The 17,156-nt window shown below is 41.3% G+C and overlaps 1 pseudogene; it reads right to left on the reverse strand.

Annotated features, from left to right (window-relative positions):
- Window positions 1-1,332: 1,332 nt before the first annotated feature.
- LOC113177102 (patr class I histocompatibility antigen, A-126 alpha chain-like) overlaps window positions 1,333-17,156 on the reverse strand; it is a 55,706-nt pseudogene continuing 39,882 nt past the window's right edge.

A 17,156-nucleotide genomic window follows, 5' to 3' on the forward strand; every position in this document is an offset into this window, starting at 1 on the left:
GAAATTGGGGGCTGGGGATGTGGCTCAAGCGGTAACGCGCTTGCCTGGCATTTGTGGGGCGCTGGGTTCAATCCTCAGCAACACATAAAATACAGATGTTGTGTCCACTGAAAAACTGAAAAATAAATATTAAAAAACTCTCTCTCTCTCTCTCTCTCTCTCTCTCTCTCTCTTAAAAAAAAAGAAATTGGAGAAAGGATTTACAGGAAGATTGAGGAACCTTCAGGATATTTTGTGGGAACGTCCTCTAACTTCTTTTCAGTCCCAGGACTGCTCAGAAGCATCTTCATCCTCATAGCGTTGCACCCTCTATTTATCAGCCTTGTCTTCCACAGCCTGTTCTCTCCAGAGCTGCTCAGGCAGCTTCCAAAGGCAGCGCAAAGGCGCCCCCGTGTGGACACAGGGCAGAGCACAGAAGACTTGATGGCGCTTTTCCTGTATCACCTGGGAAAACTCCTGGTCTACCTGGGCTCCCAGCTGCTTTAAACTGAGGAGCCAGTTCATAAAATGTCAGTATACGAGTCCCAACTGTTACTCAAAACACAAGAAGGAGTATATCTCCTCCCCATTCAGTGATCCTGGACTCTGGTTTCCAGGATGATGTTGCCGCCCACAGAGTGGGTGTCCTGTCTCCTATATGGGACCATGGAGCATCAAGCCCCTGACACTTGTTTCTGCTGATGCTCCTGGGTAAAGGGGCACCTGTTAGGGAATTAACACTGTATTTTTTAACAATAAGATGGCAGGGATGAGAGGGGCTTCTAGAATGTTGGCCAAGGAGGATTAGGGAGTCCATCAAAGATGTGAAAACTGGGTTATTAAGGGAATAGAGGAAAAGAGGGATGGGTAGAAATTAGTCTGCAAAGGGATATGGGAAGGGTAAAGCTTAGTGGACTCTCATGGGGGAGTGTTGGATTCTGTTTGGGGATAGAGTCAGGGGGTTTTGGCTGGGTGCTGGAGGAGGTCTATGGTTATCAATGGGGTGGTATTTGCACATCAATTATCTCTGCCATTCATCATTAGGCTATAGTAGGTTTTAGGCAGTGTTCTGTATTTACAGGAAAGATTCAAACACACATGGAAGAAATGGAGAAAGAAGATGAGAGGGGAATTAGTTTTGTGGATTTCCCCTTTTCCACAACTTGGGCCCCCAAATGCTGATACATAGGCAAAAATCATACATAGGCAAAATCAAGGAGGGGAGGAAAGAGCAAAAACTACACCACATGATGAAGGGTCAAGCCCTGGTCCTTCATTCTGAGGTTTCCAGAGTCCCATTCAATGTGCTACATTATCATGGCCCTTTCCAAGCTCAACTTCAGGCAACCTGCATCAAGCCTTGGCTTTCTGGATCTTTGAGGTCTTAGGAACTTTAGGAACCTGGGGCTTGGGTTGAGAGTCCCCAGTACCCTTGGTGGCCACAATAACAGAGTCCCTGGAGAGTCCAGAGTAGAAGTGGCAGAAACTGAAGATATTGTCTACAACCAACCAGACTGTGATGGATATGAACCTAGGCATCTGCCCAGCCTCTGCCTGGAACCCAAAGGTGTTCCTGCTCCACCTTCCCATTCCTCGAATAACCAGACATCCAACCACCAGATCCCTGAACACCAAAGTTGCGCCTTTCTCCAGACTGTAAATCACTCACCCTGAGTATGGAGGGTGCCCCAACACAGCCCTGAGAATCCAGGACACAGGAATTCTGCCTCTTCTTTTCCCTTTGGGATCTAGTTAGACAAGGCCTGTTGCCTGCATTCCTCAGCTCTCACACCCTTGCAACCTGCCTTCCTCCAAATCAGTCATCTTGTGATCCTGAACCCAGGCCTTATTTTGAACTCTGACATGTGGTCCCAGAGTTTGGGAGTCATATTAGTTAGAGTTCTCTAGAGGAAAAGAACCAACAGGATGTGTGTGTGTGTATGTGTGTGTGTGTGTGTATGTGTGCCTGTGCATGGGTATGTAATTTTCAAAAGGGGTTTATTAAATTGTCTTACAGAACCAGAAGCCTGAGAGTCTTATAATGGCTGCCTGCAGGTTGGACAGCTAGAGGAACTACAGACACTATAGGCACTCAGTCCAAGAACATGGAACCTCAGAACAAAAGATATCAGTGTTGCAGCCCCCATCTGGTACCAAAGATCTGGAATCTCCTTGGAGAATCGTTTGTCAGAGTCTGCTTTGGAAGCATGAAGGAGCAGCAGCAATCAAGAACCTGTTCAATTGTTAATAAATATATGAAAAAAATGTTCAAAACCTCTAGCACTTAGAGAAATGCAAATTAAAACTACTCTGAGATTTCATCTTACTCCAAACAGAATGGCAATTATCAAGAATGTGAGTAACAATGGGGCAGGGGCTGTAGTTCAGAGGTAGAGCGCTTGCCTCACACTTGTGAGGCACTGAGTTCGATCCTCAGCACCGCATAAAAGTATATAAATAAAGACATTCTGTCCCTCTATAACTAAGAAAAATTTAAAAAAAAGAATACAAGTAACAATAAATATTGGAAAGATGTGGAGAAAAGGTACACTCATACATGGTTGATGGGACTGCAGCTTAGGGCAACCCCTCTGGAATGCAGTATGGAGATTTCTCAAGGAACTAGGATAGGGCTGATAGGGCTGAAGACCTTGTGTTGGGACTGCCATAGCTGCTGAAGAAGCACAAGTGTCAGGGAGAAAACCCATCCCAGCTCCAAAGGGCAGTTATTTCTACCTGCAGAGCCGAGTAGATTCTCACCCCAAACTCAAGGCAGCAGTGGAGACAGACACAGTATGAAGACAAACATCCAGGTCTTCTCATCCCATCCCAGTCATCCATCAAACACTTTCAGGCTCAAGTGAAGAATTGGTGTTTTTCAGGAAAAGTGGTCTTCAAGATCCTGAAAAAACCCTAGGCCACCATTATCATGATCCCCACTTGAGATGTGTTATCAAGAGCAAACTCGTGAGAAACTAATACTCTCTTGACCAGCTGTGTGAGGGCCAAAGTCAGTGAATTTTAACGTGACTGGGAACAAGTGAAGCCACAGGGTTTATGTGGGCTTTTTTCACCAGTAACAATTTCACTTTGTGCAAACATTCTGCTTCTGTGGTTTTTATCAGTGTCTCATGATGGATCAGTTGGAAGAACACAGGGCAGAGAAGCAACACACCATGTGACACAGGGTGATAATTTACTGTGCCCAGAGGTGTATTTCATGTCCCCTCCTTTTGTCCCACCATGATGGTTTCTGACTGTCTCACTGAGAGGAAGAGTGCTCTAAGACCCGTCTGCATACCCCCAGCTCTACTGGGAAACACACTCAAGCTGCATCAGAAACAGGAGTGAGTTGACATAAGGGAGGACTTCCTTTCTGTGATTCTGAACATCGGAGTTCATAGCTCTCCTGACTGCTTCCCATTTGTGTCTCCTGGAGTCTTTCTGAGGTGCTGGAGTCTGGGGGAGGGTGAAGTCCCCATGGAAAAGAAAGCAGCAAGGTGAGGTGGAGTCCTACCCCCAATGCCATCTCTGGTCTCTTTCTCTCCTCATCTAGAGTTTGAGGTGTTCGTCTGATGTGTTCAGCAAATCCCAGTGCCCTGGATCTAGTGGACAGTTGCCACCTGGCAGGATGTAAAATGAAGGAGTTTTCAGCCCCAGTTTCTCAAAACAATAATACCTGGAAAAGGTAATCACTAAAACAATGGGAACATTTAATCAAAATCAAATATGTCATTTTTCTATTTTTATTTCTTTCTGTATAAGTGAATTGCCACTTAGCATATTTTTCCTTCAGTTGAAAAAGTTTGTTTCAAATTATTTGTAGCAGAGGATTGCTAGTGTGGATTCTGTTCATTTTTAATTATCATAAATTGAGTTCATTTTGCCTTTTCCTCCTCCTTTGTTTATTAAGATATTTAAATGAAATACAAATCACAAATTTGGAAGTAAATTTACATGAATATTGGTGATTATTTAGAATCATGTTCTGTGACCCCCACCAAGATGTGCTCTTACCCACCCTGGCCCTAAAAGCTTTCTCACACCCTTTATGTTTGAACCTCTCCTCCAGTCCAAGGTCATCACTGATCTCCTTTCTGACTGTAGTTTTTAATTTAGAATTTCATACACATAATCATGTAATATGTAGTCTTTTGTATAGCTAAAGATTTTAAAGCTTCATTTATCTTTTCTAACTGTAACTATTACTGAAAGCTAATTTATCCATTGGTTTCTCCACTGAAAAGTTGGTAAAGAGATGGTTTATTACCAGTTTGGGTCAGATATAAATATAAATATATGAATAAAACCAGTATGAACATTTGAGTGTAAGTCTTTTTAGACATCTTTCACTTTCTTTTGGATAAATGCTTAAGAATGTGATTATTGGGTCATATGTTAAGTGCATGTTTAATCCAGGATTGTGAAACTGTTTTACAAAAGGTGGTGTCATTTTTCTTTCTTTCTTTCTTTTTTTACATTTCTTGCAACAATGCATGAGATTTTTACCTGTTGGACATCTTCTTACCACATGGTATTGTCACAGTGTTTTTAATGTTAGGCATTCTAGAGGATGTGAGGGGGTATCTTGTGGTTTTAGTTTACATTTCTTTATTGACTCATGATGGTGAGCACCTTTTAAGTACTTATTAGTGGCGTGTATACCTTCTCCTGTGAACTATTTCTCATCTCCATGGTGGAAAGTGTTGTTTGTCTCATTAATGAGTTGTAAGTGTTCTCCATCTATGCTGGACACTGGCCATCTATCCAATGTATGTCTTGGAACAGTACTCTCCCTTTCTGTGGTTTTCATTTTTATTTTTATGATGTTTGTTAAAAGGTATGTTTAATCCTGATTAAGTTATTTAATCACTTATTTAATTTATACTTTATGTTTTTTTGCTTATTTATTATGTAGTTAAACATTTAGCTCAGCCCATTGTAAAAACTTTCTCCCTATGTTTGAAAAACATATTTAATAGTTTTATTACATTTAGACTTATTGTGCTTTAATTCTCTTAGTATGTGCAGAAATAATGGATCTTCATTTGCTTTTCTCTTATAGATATTCAGGTGTTCCAGTAACATGTGTTGAAAGCCCCATATTTTCTCAGCTGAATTATCTTGGTGCCTTGTCAACAAATAATAGATATAAAATATAGTTTCTTAACTATCCTCTATGAGTTTAGAGTTATCTATATGTGTACTTTTATACTAATGTCATGTTTTATTAATTACTATAGTTTTATAATATTTCTTGATATAAACGATTTCAAACCTTCCAAAGCTCCTGTGTTGGTTTGGTCCCTATCCATTGCACTGTTGAGATGAGGTTGAACCCTTAGGAGGCGGGACCATAAGAAGGGCAGTTAGGCCATGAGGGTGTGAGTGAAATGTATATTGGCACACTGGCCCCTTTTTTCTTTGTCTCTTTGTTTTCTGACAAATCTATAATTTTTAAAGTGAGTACATGTCTGGGGTTGTGGCTCAGTGGTAGAGCACTTGCCTCACATGTGTGAGGCACTGGGTTCAATCTTCAGCACCACATAAAAACAAGTAAACAAAATAAAGATTTTTAAAAAGTGGGTACAGAGGGAAGGTTGGAGAGTTGCAAGATTCCTGTATTTGTGTGAATGAATACAATGTTTCCTGGATGGAAACTGAAATGTTAAGATGAGTACTGTAACCCTAAGTAAAACTTTTATGAATATAATGTAAAAGAAAAATGCTGACAAGATAATTAAAATGGATTTCTACAAACAATGGAAATAATTGAAGAAGTTATTTTTATTTTGAAGGACAGCATTCGTATGTAGATAGCTTTCATTTGGCAGCCTTTTTTTTCTGTTCGTTATTGAGACATATCACTCCAATTTCTTCTAGACTACATTGTTGCTAACAAGAATTATGCTCTTGATTACATCGTTGTTTCCTGTACACTTGTTACAGTTTTTGGTTTGTAATAAATCTCTCCAAAACATAGCAACTTAAGCTAACAAGGATTTATTATCTTGTTGCTTTTTTGAGACTGATGTTCAAGAATTGGTTTAGCTGGGTGTATCCACCTCTGAGTGTCTCATGAAATTGCAATTAAGATATTGGCCAGGACTGGAAGAATTGATTGGCACAAAAGGACCTTCTTCATAGCTCATACCTCCTGCCCATATAGGAATCTCCTCAGATGATTAGCCACTACCATGGCAGGCGCTTACCCAGGAATGACTGGCCCAAGAGAGATCAGATCAAGCAGAAAACCCCAGTTCTTTCTCTGTGCATATGCATACTGTCACTTCTGGTTTATTTTATCTACTAGAGGTGAGTTTAGTAAGCCCAGACTCATTCATGAGAAAGGGAATTGTTTCCTGCCCTTGGGTATCAAGGGTTTTTTTTCAGTTTTTGAAAACTACCAAGTCATACTTTGAGCACAAACTTTCAATATTTCTTTCACATGTACCCTAAACTGTCTTCTATCAAATTCATCCAAAAATCTCATTCCATCACATACTCAGTGTGAAGTCCAGACTCTCATCATCTGAATGAGGTCCAGTACAGATGCAGCTCCTTGAATGAAGTGATGTCAGTGCAGCTCTTTACATATGCTTCAGGAAAGCTCACTCTCTAACCCTGACTCACACAATATGCAATGTTGGGGCACAGGAAATCACTATGGACTTACTAATTGAGAGCAAGTGAGAGGAACAAAGGAGCCCCAGGACTGCAACATTGTTCAAATACAGAGAGGTAAATATTGGAAGTTTCTTGATTATTTCTTGGTATTATTTTTTCAGAGGATAGTTCCTGGTTTTTGACTCTATACTCAGATCTGTTTTGTGTTCTTGGTGATGCTCTGCTTGTGTTGGCTTGGTCCCCATCCATTGCACTGTTGAGATGAGGTTGAACCCTTAGGAAGTGGGACCACAAGAAGGGCAGTTAGGCCATAATTTCTTCACAGCCTTTTGCTAATTGAACTTGATGACTCTCTGAGTTTTTTTTTTTAATTGCATACTATCTCTGTCCCTTGCATTGAAAACTCACAGTGTTTCTTCTATTCTAGTTCTCCTAAAGAATCCCCTCAAAATCCTTCTAAGTCTAATAATTGCCCAGTTCTAAAGCTACTCCATGCTTTTAAAGTTTTGTTATGGCAGCACCTATTTCAAGTGCTAATGTCTATTGTAGGTATCTAAAACTGAGTAACAAATATTAACAAATATTTATTATATTTATTCAGTGTTATATTTTTAAAGAAATTTTCTTATTGGTAATAAAATGGATGAAACATGAGACATTATGGTAAGTGAATTAAGTCAGGTCCAAAACCACTGCATGATCTCACCCTATGTGGAATCCAGTGTGGGGCAAGGTACTGGTCAATGAGAACAACCTCCAAGATATGGGAGATGAAGAAGTACTGGAGGTGTAATCTGTGAACATACAGCATGGTGACTACAGTTAATAATACTCCATTTTTTCATAAAATATTCAAAGAGGGAAGATCTTAAAAATTCTAACCACACACAAAAATATGAATATAAACAGGTCATAATTATTAATATTTATTCAGTTGAATTTGTCATTTTATTATTATGTTCTATGTATCCCACATTTTTTTCCCTCAGTACTTACTGTGTTTATCCTTTATGTGCCAAGTAGATATTTTATTCTATGTTAATTCCCTTAAGAGATTTTCCCTAGAGTTTTCTTAATGCTTACTTGGAGGACTTACCTGATATACTTGGTCTTACTAGAAACCACTTTGGAAACTACTATATAGGAATAGAGGATGCTACCTCCATACCTATTTTCTCTTCCTCTTCTATCTGTGCTTATTGTTAAAATATTCTGTCTGAATATGTCAGATACCTCATTTATGTTGTAAAAATTATATCATTGTATTATTAAGGAAAGTTTTTGTTCCCATGCCTTCAAAAACATTGATCTTTTCTACAATACAGGGTCTACAATTAATCTATCTTATGCCGCAGCCCGTCTGGCTGCAGCAAAATAACCGGGGGATGACGAATAACTTGTGTACGTTGATACAGCAGGAATAGGAGCCATTTATTGTAGGACAACAGAGGTATTTATACATTTTGCACAGCTTATCTTAATTAGCATAAACTAGATACATCAGTCAACCAATAAGGAATCTCCACACTTAATAGCTCACTTTTGTTACTTCTCAAACCACTCCCTCTGGCATTTTGCCAGGCACCATCCAGACTTGTTTACGAACTCTAACATTCCCCTAGCAAAATACCAGGTGTTATTTTGACTTGTTTACAGACCTTAACAATCTTATATTCAATATATTTTATATCTTAGACATTTCATTCATTGAAGTTTGATTTTGATTTTCATGTATTTTTCATGTTTCATGTAACTTACTGAACACACATCATATACTTACAATAAGCATTTAAAAATTATCAGCTTCTAATTTTAACCTTAGTGTCAGTTCTAGGTTCTGATTATCTGAATTGCATTTTCTTGTTTTCATTGTATTCTTGGTGGCTTTTTATTTGATGCCATACATTCTGACTTGACAAGTTAGGTGGCAAATATTTTTGCATGTCATAAAAATCTTTTAGAAAATAAAATCATTCAAGAACTGTTTGGTCCTTATTGCTCTGTCTTTGTATCTCTCACGGGAATCAGAAAGGCTAATTATTCACCACTACAGACATGAGACCCCTCTGAGTATTTTATCCAATAACCAGAAAACTATGAGCTTTTCTAATATTGCTAGTGGGAAAAGACACTGTCACTGGCCCTGTGTACCCCTAGGTACCATTGTTTCCTCTAGGCATTCTGGATCATTCTTCCCCTCTCCTTGAGTGGTTTTCTAATGCTCATTTACTGATGAGCTGATGACTGAGGGGAGCTCTCTGAGGACCTCTAATGCTTTAATTTTTAGGGACCTTCTCTAGGTGCCTTCAGTTTGCATATTCTGGCTGCCCTGCAATCTCCAAATTCACAACTCTCCACCCTCAACTCCCTGAGCTGGCTGGCTGTGTAGGGCTCCTCTTCCCTGCACTGTGCCCTGGAAACTCCAAAGGAAGGAAGAGGGACAATGGCAGGCCTCACCTCCTTCATTCCCTTTGTCTCAGAAATTTCAGTCTCTGGCGGGAGTGGGGAGTGGGTGTTGCACAATCTGATAAGCTATTGATCTTTGCATAGAGTTTCTGAATTGTGTTTAAAGTGTGAGAGTAAATCTGGTTTTTGTCCTTCCATCATGGTGTTAGCTACTAGGGAGGCTCTTTTAGGGCAGCACCTGCACTTGTGGGGAAGAAACCTCTGCCCATTTATATGACTGCAAACATCCCTTTTCTCCTTTGTTTTTGTTTCTTTATTTCAGAAATGCCCTCAAGAGTAAACCACGAGGAACATATTAAACCACTCAAAGCTTCCCAGCCCCTCCTCTAGGTGACTTAGAATAAACTTTACTCACTATAACACTAAATTTTTGCCCTCTTGGGAAACAGTAAAGCAAACTTATGCACACATATAGAGTCCTTGAGTCTGCTAAGAACAATTTGAACATCAGCTGTCGATACACCAGTTTTGGTAGCAAGGAAGATACACCAGAGTGTTTAGACTTTTGTGGGCAAAGAGAAATAACTGATGATGTATGGACACTCTCCCTAATTGCATGTACTGAAAAATATAAGGTTAATATTAATGTCAGACCATTCATGGATCCTTAGCTATCTTTCAGACTTGGGTTTTCAAATCCTAGCAAAAGAAAAAAAAAACAGGAAGAAAATTCATAGAATAATAATTTTACTATCCCACTGTGTCACTCTGAGGACATAAATTGGGGTAGAAGAAACCTGGACCCAAAATTGAACTATCAGAGGAATATTTTGGTAGACTTTGTTTAGAACTTAGTGGAACTCAGGTGACTGTGATGTGTTGGATCAAATCCCTTAGTTCTCTGTTCCAGGATCTGAAATTAGTGATTCCATCCTTCAACTCTCTGCTCCAACACTTGAACTCACTTCTTATCTTAGAAAAATTCCACATGTACACAATAGCAGTAGAAAGCAGAAATATTTTCCTTGCATTAAAAAGGAAAATTCACTTTTCTTAATATTATTGCATTTGAGCATTGTACCAAGCTTAGGTTCTACTGGTCAGGTGACACATGTACCAGGCCCATGACCATGATGGGTAGACACAGAACAGCTGGCACTGTGCACACTGATTTGCAAAGGTGGCATTAGTGGCAAGAGTTGTGCCCAGATTCCATGAGCAGTAATGACAGCAGTCTTTGCTGCAGAGTCCAGTGGCCAGTATAAGGTCTCAGTGGCATCTAAGTCCATCACCAGGGTCAGTGGTTCCCAATAGAGGGAAGGTTTGAGGATTGTTTATGGCTATGAAGCTTCAAGCCTGGTTCTCTGACCTAATTCAAAATTAAATCAAGTCCCTTGAACACATATGTAAATCCCTTTATGTTTAAACTGGAAAAACTGGCACTGTTTTTTTTCTTGAAAGAAGTGCCAAATAAATCATGTCTGTAGAGTGGTTTCAGAGGTCAGCATTGAGAGTTTTACATTATGGTGAGTTGAGTTACCTCTTAAATCTTCCATCTGCCTGTACCTGCCAGGACACAAAATGACTCTTATCTCCTAAATCGTGTATAATAATTGAGTAGATTTATCTTCCATTTCCTTTACAACGAAAACTAGCCCATTTAAATTCAGATGTAAGAACCCTCTCCACCCTGAACTCTCTCATCACTGACCTCAGAAGTTCCCACCTGTCCTAGTAGCTCAATTGTTGGTGGGCTCAGTATGGGAGACCCAATCCTCTCCTCAGACCTTTAATCTCAAGTATGATGCACAAGCTTAATAAATGCTTATTGAACAAGCATGAAATGAGTTTACCACTCACAGTCTAGGAATCTTGCTCTACCTCCTTACCACTGCAATAAGCAGTGTGACTACAGAGCAGCAGCAGCATCACCACCTTGTCTTAAATATGCAATCTTTTGCTTAACTCTAGACCATCTACTTGTTAAGGTGACATCCAGGGGATTCCCATGCAGGAAAGTCTGGGACTCCCTGGTCTACCTGCTTCTAGACATGGTGCCAGTACTTTGCAGTATGCTCTGGGCATGGGGTCTGATCAGGTCACTCATACTGGAGCTCTAGGGCTCAGTACTTGTTTCTTTCCCCTCTGCAACCAATCTCTCCCTTGATGACCTGTTCAGTTCTCAAGGCTTTAACTATCATTTATATGGAGGCCTCTCCCAGATAAAATCATCCAGTCTAGAAATGTCTCTCCTAAATGTATCCACATTGTCTATCCCAATGCCAGTCAGCCACCCAACCTGCATTTATGGTGCACACCTGAGCACAGCATCTCCTGCACTGAGTGCTTTGAATGCATCCAGTTATCCCCACCTGTGCTCCTGACAGAGTTCTCCCCTTATTTGCTAAGAGCAGCTCCATATTTCTCCAAGCATAGTCCCAAATCCTTGACTGTTCTTTCTCATACCTCAGATTTTGTCCATCAGAAAATGCAATCAAGTCCATCTTCAATGTTGTGTAGAATTTAGTCACTTCCAGTGTTTTCATTGCCGCAACCAGGTAAAGTGACAGACATGTCCATCCCAAAGGACTCCTTAGTTTCCTCCACTTTTCCCCACCTCCTCACGTGCCCCCTCCATACTGTTCTCAGCAGAGCAGCCAGAGTGAGTCCTTGAAAGAAGAAGTTGTCCCTGTCTGTCTTTGCTCCAGACTGCCTCACTCACAGTAAGAATCCTTCCAACACCTCCAGGTCCACATGTTCTGTCTGTACTGATAGCCTCCTCTTCTTGATGACTCTGCTCCAGTCACACAAGCCTCCTTGTTCTTCCAGAATGCAGAGACACAATCTTGCCCTAGTGCATTAGCACTGACAGTCCCCCTGCCTAGAAAACAATTACCCAGAGTCCTCCTGACGGAGCTCTTCATGTTCTTCAAATCTGTCACCTACCCATCAGGCCCACACTGACCCTAGTGAAACTGTCATCTTCCCTGTCCCTCTGCACTGCACTCTGGATCACATTTCCTGTAACACTGACCACCTTCTAACATGAACAGAATAGCTTTCCTCACTCTGCTTATGGTAGATCATCTCCTCTTCTCAGTAAAACACAAGTTCCATAAAAAATAGAAATTTTTCTCTGTTTTTAGTTCCTAGAAATGCAAAAATTGTTTGCCATATACATCGTACTCAAAAATGCCAGTTAAATGGCCACTGTCGAGCACCTCCCTAACCTAGTGACATAGCTTCATTGAAGGAACCTCACACCAAAAGCTTCTCTGTGGCAGCTGCAGCACAAGGTCCTCTCACACTGAGGTCAGGATCACCTGGGCTTTTCCCACCAGGTGATCTACATCCCCTCCTACATGGGTCCTGTTTTCCAGACAAATAAAAATCTAAATTAGACTGATTCATATACTATGGATTTGGATAGGAGTCAGCAGGAGGATTACTAGGATTATGGGCAGGAAGAGGCATAAGTGAGCAGAGAATATGGAAACCTAGCAGTAATTTATCTAAGTGAGAAATTATGTCATGCCTCCTCTATGCAAGTCTCATCATCTGGTTCATTTAAAAAGGATTAGGGAAAAGATGGGAAACACAATCTAGGAGACAGTCCTGGATGGAGGGCCAACACTGGCCAGTAAAAATTCAGTTCTTGATATCATGAGACCTGTGTGTACAGAGGCTGCTTCTGGGATTTGTGGGGACCATTTAGGGGAAAATGACTCCTGTGTCAGTTATAGGCAGGGGTCACCCAGAGGAGAATGACACCAGAAGTCACACAGAAGAATAAGAACAGTAAATATCTTTCCTGAAAGAAACAAAGAAAAGAAATCTCAACACAGGAAAGTTGGCAGCTAAGAGCCAGAGTCAGGACTGATCCTAGGCTGACCTGACCATACAAAGTTCTTGCTGTCAAGATTCTGGAGACTGGGCAAGGCCTGGACAATGTCAAAGTCCCTGTGTTCACAGATGTGGTGGGACAAAGTTCTACAGAGGGACAAGGACAAAGCAGAATATGTGATAACCTCTGAGGACTGACTCAAAGCTCACAATGGACTAAAAACCAAGTTGGCACAAGCCATAAATACTTGGCTCCTCACGGCCATCACCTGTCCTCACCTGCAAAGAACTCAGCACAGTAAGCACACGGGTTCTAGAAAGTTCTCAGGTTCAATTCTTCCATCAGGTGTTAGGAGTCTTTCTTCATTTTAATTAACCCATCCAGCACATCTCATGACAAGAATTTTACTTTTAGTAGATTAGTAGAAGTTGCAGCGCAGTGCACCATGAAGTTGAGACAGGGATGGAGACAACCCAGCCATACCTCTGCTGGAAAGGAAGGTTGAAAACAGGCAGGGGTCTCTGTGGGGAATGGATCTTCTTGCTCTGGGACAGATAACATCTCATTTCAATCCAACAGACAGACAGACAGACAGACACACACACACACACACACACACACACGGCAGTTGCAAAAGAATTCAGGAGCTCTTCATGTCACAGTAGGGATGGGGACAGACTTCACCAAATCTTGTGTTGTCCAGTCCCCTACAAGGCAGCTGTCTCACACCATAAGAAAAATAATCCTGAATGAATTCAGATCAGTCTCTGTAAGAGCTGACACTATGAACAGCCCATCACACAGAAGTCCATACCCAGAGACCCCTTTACAGGTTGTGTTCCTTTACCCCACCTGCTCTCCCCCTTCAGGACCTCCATGGACTCACATTTACAAGACATTAGAGAAGCTTTGTTGAGAAAGCCATTGTCACTATCTGGGGTAGAACAGATTTGGTCAGAGTCCACCAAAGATATTATTAAAGGAAGAATTGCTGGGTGGTTGAACACCCCCAGGGGCTCCCATCTAACTCACTCAGAGGATCAGGATCAACTCTACTCACTCAGGTAGCCTGACCATGGCTCCCTTTTTTCCATCTGTGAGAAGAAAACAACTTGGGAGAAGCCAGGGAGGAGGCAGGGCCATGAGGGCCTAGAGGAACCAGAAAATCCTGAACCCCAAGGAATTTCACAGAACTGTGATGACAGATCCATAAAAGGAACAGAAAATATGAGGAAAGAAATGTGAAGGTGATACCTCTGGATACCAGTGACGAGTCCTGCTCCCTCACATGTTGAAGTGTAACATTAGAGAAGCATATAAAGCAGGGTTTATTTAAAAAGGGGTAACATGGACTTCTCTGGTAGGGACAAGGGGGCCAGAGCTGGTATCCTGGTGTCCCCAGAAGGGTGTTTTGCCTTTATATATATATATATATATATATATATATATCCTGGTCTCCTCCCCTAATGTCTCTCCTTCCTGCACACATGACTAGGCCCAGGAGATGCTAGGTGGAAGGCCAAAAGTTGACAAGCAGATGGGCTGGAGGGCCAGGGAGGAGTGATCCAGGCAGGAAAGGGACATAGTTAACAACTCCCAGTAGGGAGGGACCATCCCTGAGACAGGTTACCTTAGCAACAGGTTGGAGTAGGGGCAGGTTATCTTGATAAGGTGTAGGAAGGGCTCAGAAAGAATTAACATTTCAATTCCTCAATTCTCTAGATCTGATCCTTGCCTATCTGCCTAAATCTAGCTTCAAAGGGATTGGGACCAACTTCCCTCTTGGAGATTTGTCCTCAGCTGGGACCTTCCCTTCAGACCTCAGGTCCCATTACTCTAATCATAAATGCCATCAACCTGTCCTCTACTTTCTGGGTACTGTATAATAGAGCCCATTTCAGGAAATAGCCCCAGGCTGGGTAAGCACATGTGTGTGGATGGTGTTTTTCAAAAAGGAGGCAGAACACTTTTCTACCTGGCCCTGACCCCCACCTGCCAGGAGCTCAGAACCCCCTCCTCACTCTTTCCCTACCTTTGTTCTTCCTTCTCCACATCACAGGAGCCACCATGGCTCCAAGGAGGACCAGAATAGCAATGATGCCTCTTAGCACAAAAAGACCAGGAGGAAGGCAAACTTCACAAATAAGCTCAGTGCTTTATTCAGGATCTAAGTTTCATATAGGAACAGGGGATGCAGCGAGAAAATGACATCATTTTACTGGTGTAACAAAGGAAGTACTGGGCTTCTATAGGTCATCCTGAGAGATGGTCTAGTGAGCTTATCAGTTTTCTTGGGCACCAGGAATTTGGTGTTTGTTCTATTAATCAGAGAAGGAGTCAGTTTGAGTGCTGAGGAATTTGAGTTCTTGGGTCAGGAGTCTGTGCTCAGATGTGGAGAGGATTTAGTCCAAGGAAGGTCAGTGCCCCTGAGAGTCTATCACCTTAGTGTGATGAGACACCTCCTTCCTGCCTGCAATTAGCACCAGGGAAACATTTGTCTTTGGAAATGAAAGCTGTCAGTGCATGGCCTTCTTTTTACTCCCCTTTTTCAGGCCACATTATTTTGGGGATTCTTCATTTTCCATATCTATTGATGCCCACATTAATGGGCTGAGGAGGTGGCTCAGGGAATGGAAGACAAAGTGAGGGACCTCCACCCTCAAGTTCAGAGCCTGCTGAAGGTGCTCCAGGTTCCCTTGACAACAGGCTCTGTGCCTTCATGTCCTCCTTATCCCATCTAAGGGTGAGGAACTCTGGCAGAAGCACATGATGCTGCACACAGCATGCATATGTATGCTCTTCTCCAGAAGACAGCATCATATCTGCTGATTTCTGGAAGTTTCCACCCCTTTCAGACCTTTTCTCCATGTGGTCCATATTCTAGGGGTGGTCTTTCCCACCCCTCTGCCAGGTGAGGATGATCTCAGCAGGGAAAAGCCCAAGGTCCAGATAGAACAATTCCAAATATAAGTGCACATAATAACCAAGCACCAAAAACATAGTCACATACCACATAATAATGTTTTTGGTCAATAATGTTTCTGCAAAATTATATTACCTAGCAATATCTTGGCTCTCTCATGTTGTATAAGTGCACTCTATGATGTCACACAAAACTCAAGACAAATGATGTATTTTTCTCTCGTGATACACAACTAAACTAGTCAGGATCACTCCAGGTGAACTGGGTTGGCATGAAATAATGACACACAGACAGAGAAAATATCTTTTTCTTTGGGTTCTGTGAGAGTTCTCCTGACTCAGCTCCTACAAAGAGGGCAAGGCAGGCAAGAAAGAAAAGAGGGAGCATGCCTCAAACCCTGATTTTATTGAGGGAGGCTGTTGCATGGAATATACCATCCATATAAGGCAGTAGGGTAACATTACAAGGGGCAGCCCACTCCCATGGTGTAACGCCCACTTCCAGAGCTGTGCTCTTCTGCTGAGCTGAGATGGGGATCCACCTGCTTTTCCTGGTTAGGGAAGCCAGTCTCCACATTTCCATCACTCAACGCTAGGGGGTGCTCAGCTCCTATGTGGCAGCTCCAGGCATTTCTCAGTATCCCTGTTGGTAAGCAAAGCACAACTATGCAAGAAAACAAACTTGGTAAAAATGAAGAGAGAAATGCAAAATCCAGAAATGTTAGTTGAAGTCCTCAGTATTTCACACTAAGTGATAAATTAAACTACTAAACAAGTGATAAAAAGAGATTTGAACAACACTATAAGCCATCTAAATCTATAAATACTCCTCTCAACAATGGATGAATATACATTTTTTTTAAAAGTGCATGTGGAACATTTTTTAGGATGCACCATATGCTAGTCTAAACATTAATAAGCATTAATGCATTTGAATGCATAAAAATAATATAAACATCATCTCTGACCACAATGAAATGAATTATTAATCAATCAAATAATAAAAGAAATCAGGAAATGTCACAAATGTAGGTAAAATTTACAGAATAATCAATGGCTTAACAAAAGAAAAAAGAAAGTTAGAAAACACTGTAAAGGAAAACATAACTCACCAAACCTATGAGACAGTAATCAAGGAGCACTTAGAGGTTAATTTATAGCAGTAAATTGGTAGGTATAAATGCCTGCATCAAAAAGGAAGAAAGGATTCAAATGAATAACTAAACCTTCCACCTTAAGGCACAGAAAAAAGAGCAAACTAAACCCCAAACAGTCAGAAGAAAGCAGTAAAGAAAGAGTAGAAGATAATAGCAGGAAATAGTAGAAAATTATGAAGTAGAGAACAGAGAAGCAATCAATGGAATCAGATAAGATGGTT

Source organism: Urocitellus parryii, chromosome 8 (genome assembly GCF_045843805.1).
Source record: "Urocitellus parryii isolate mUroPar1 chromosome 8, mUroPar1.hap1, whole genome shotgun sequence".
NCBI classification, from domain to species: Eukaryota; Metazoa; Chordata; class Mammalia; order Rodentia; family Sciuridae; genus Urocitellus; species Urocitellus parryii.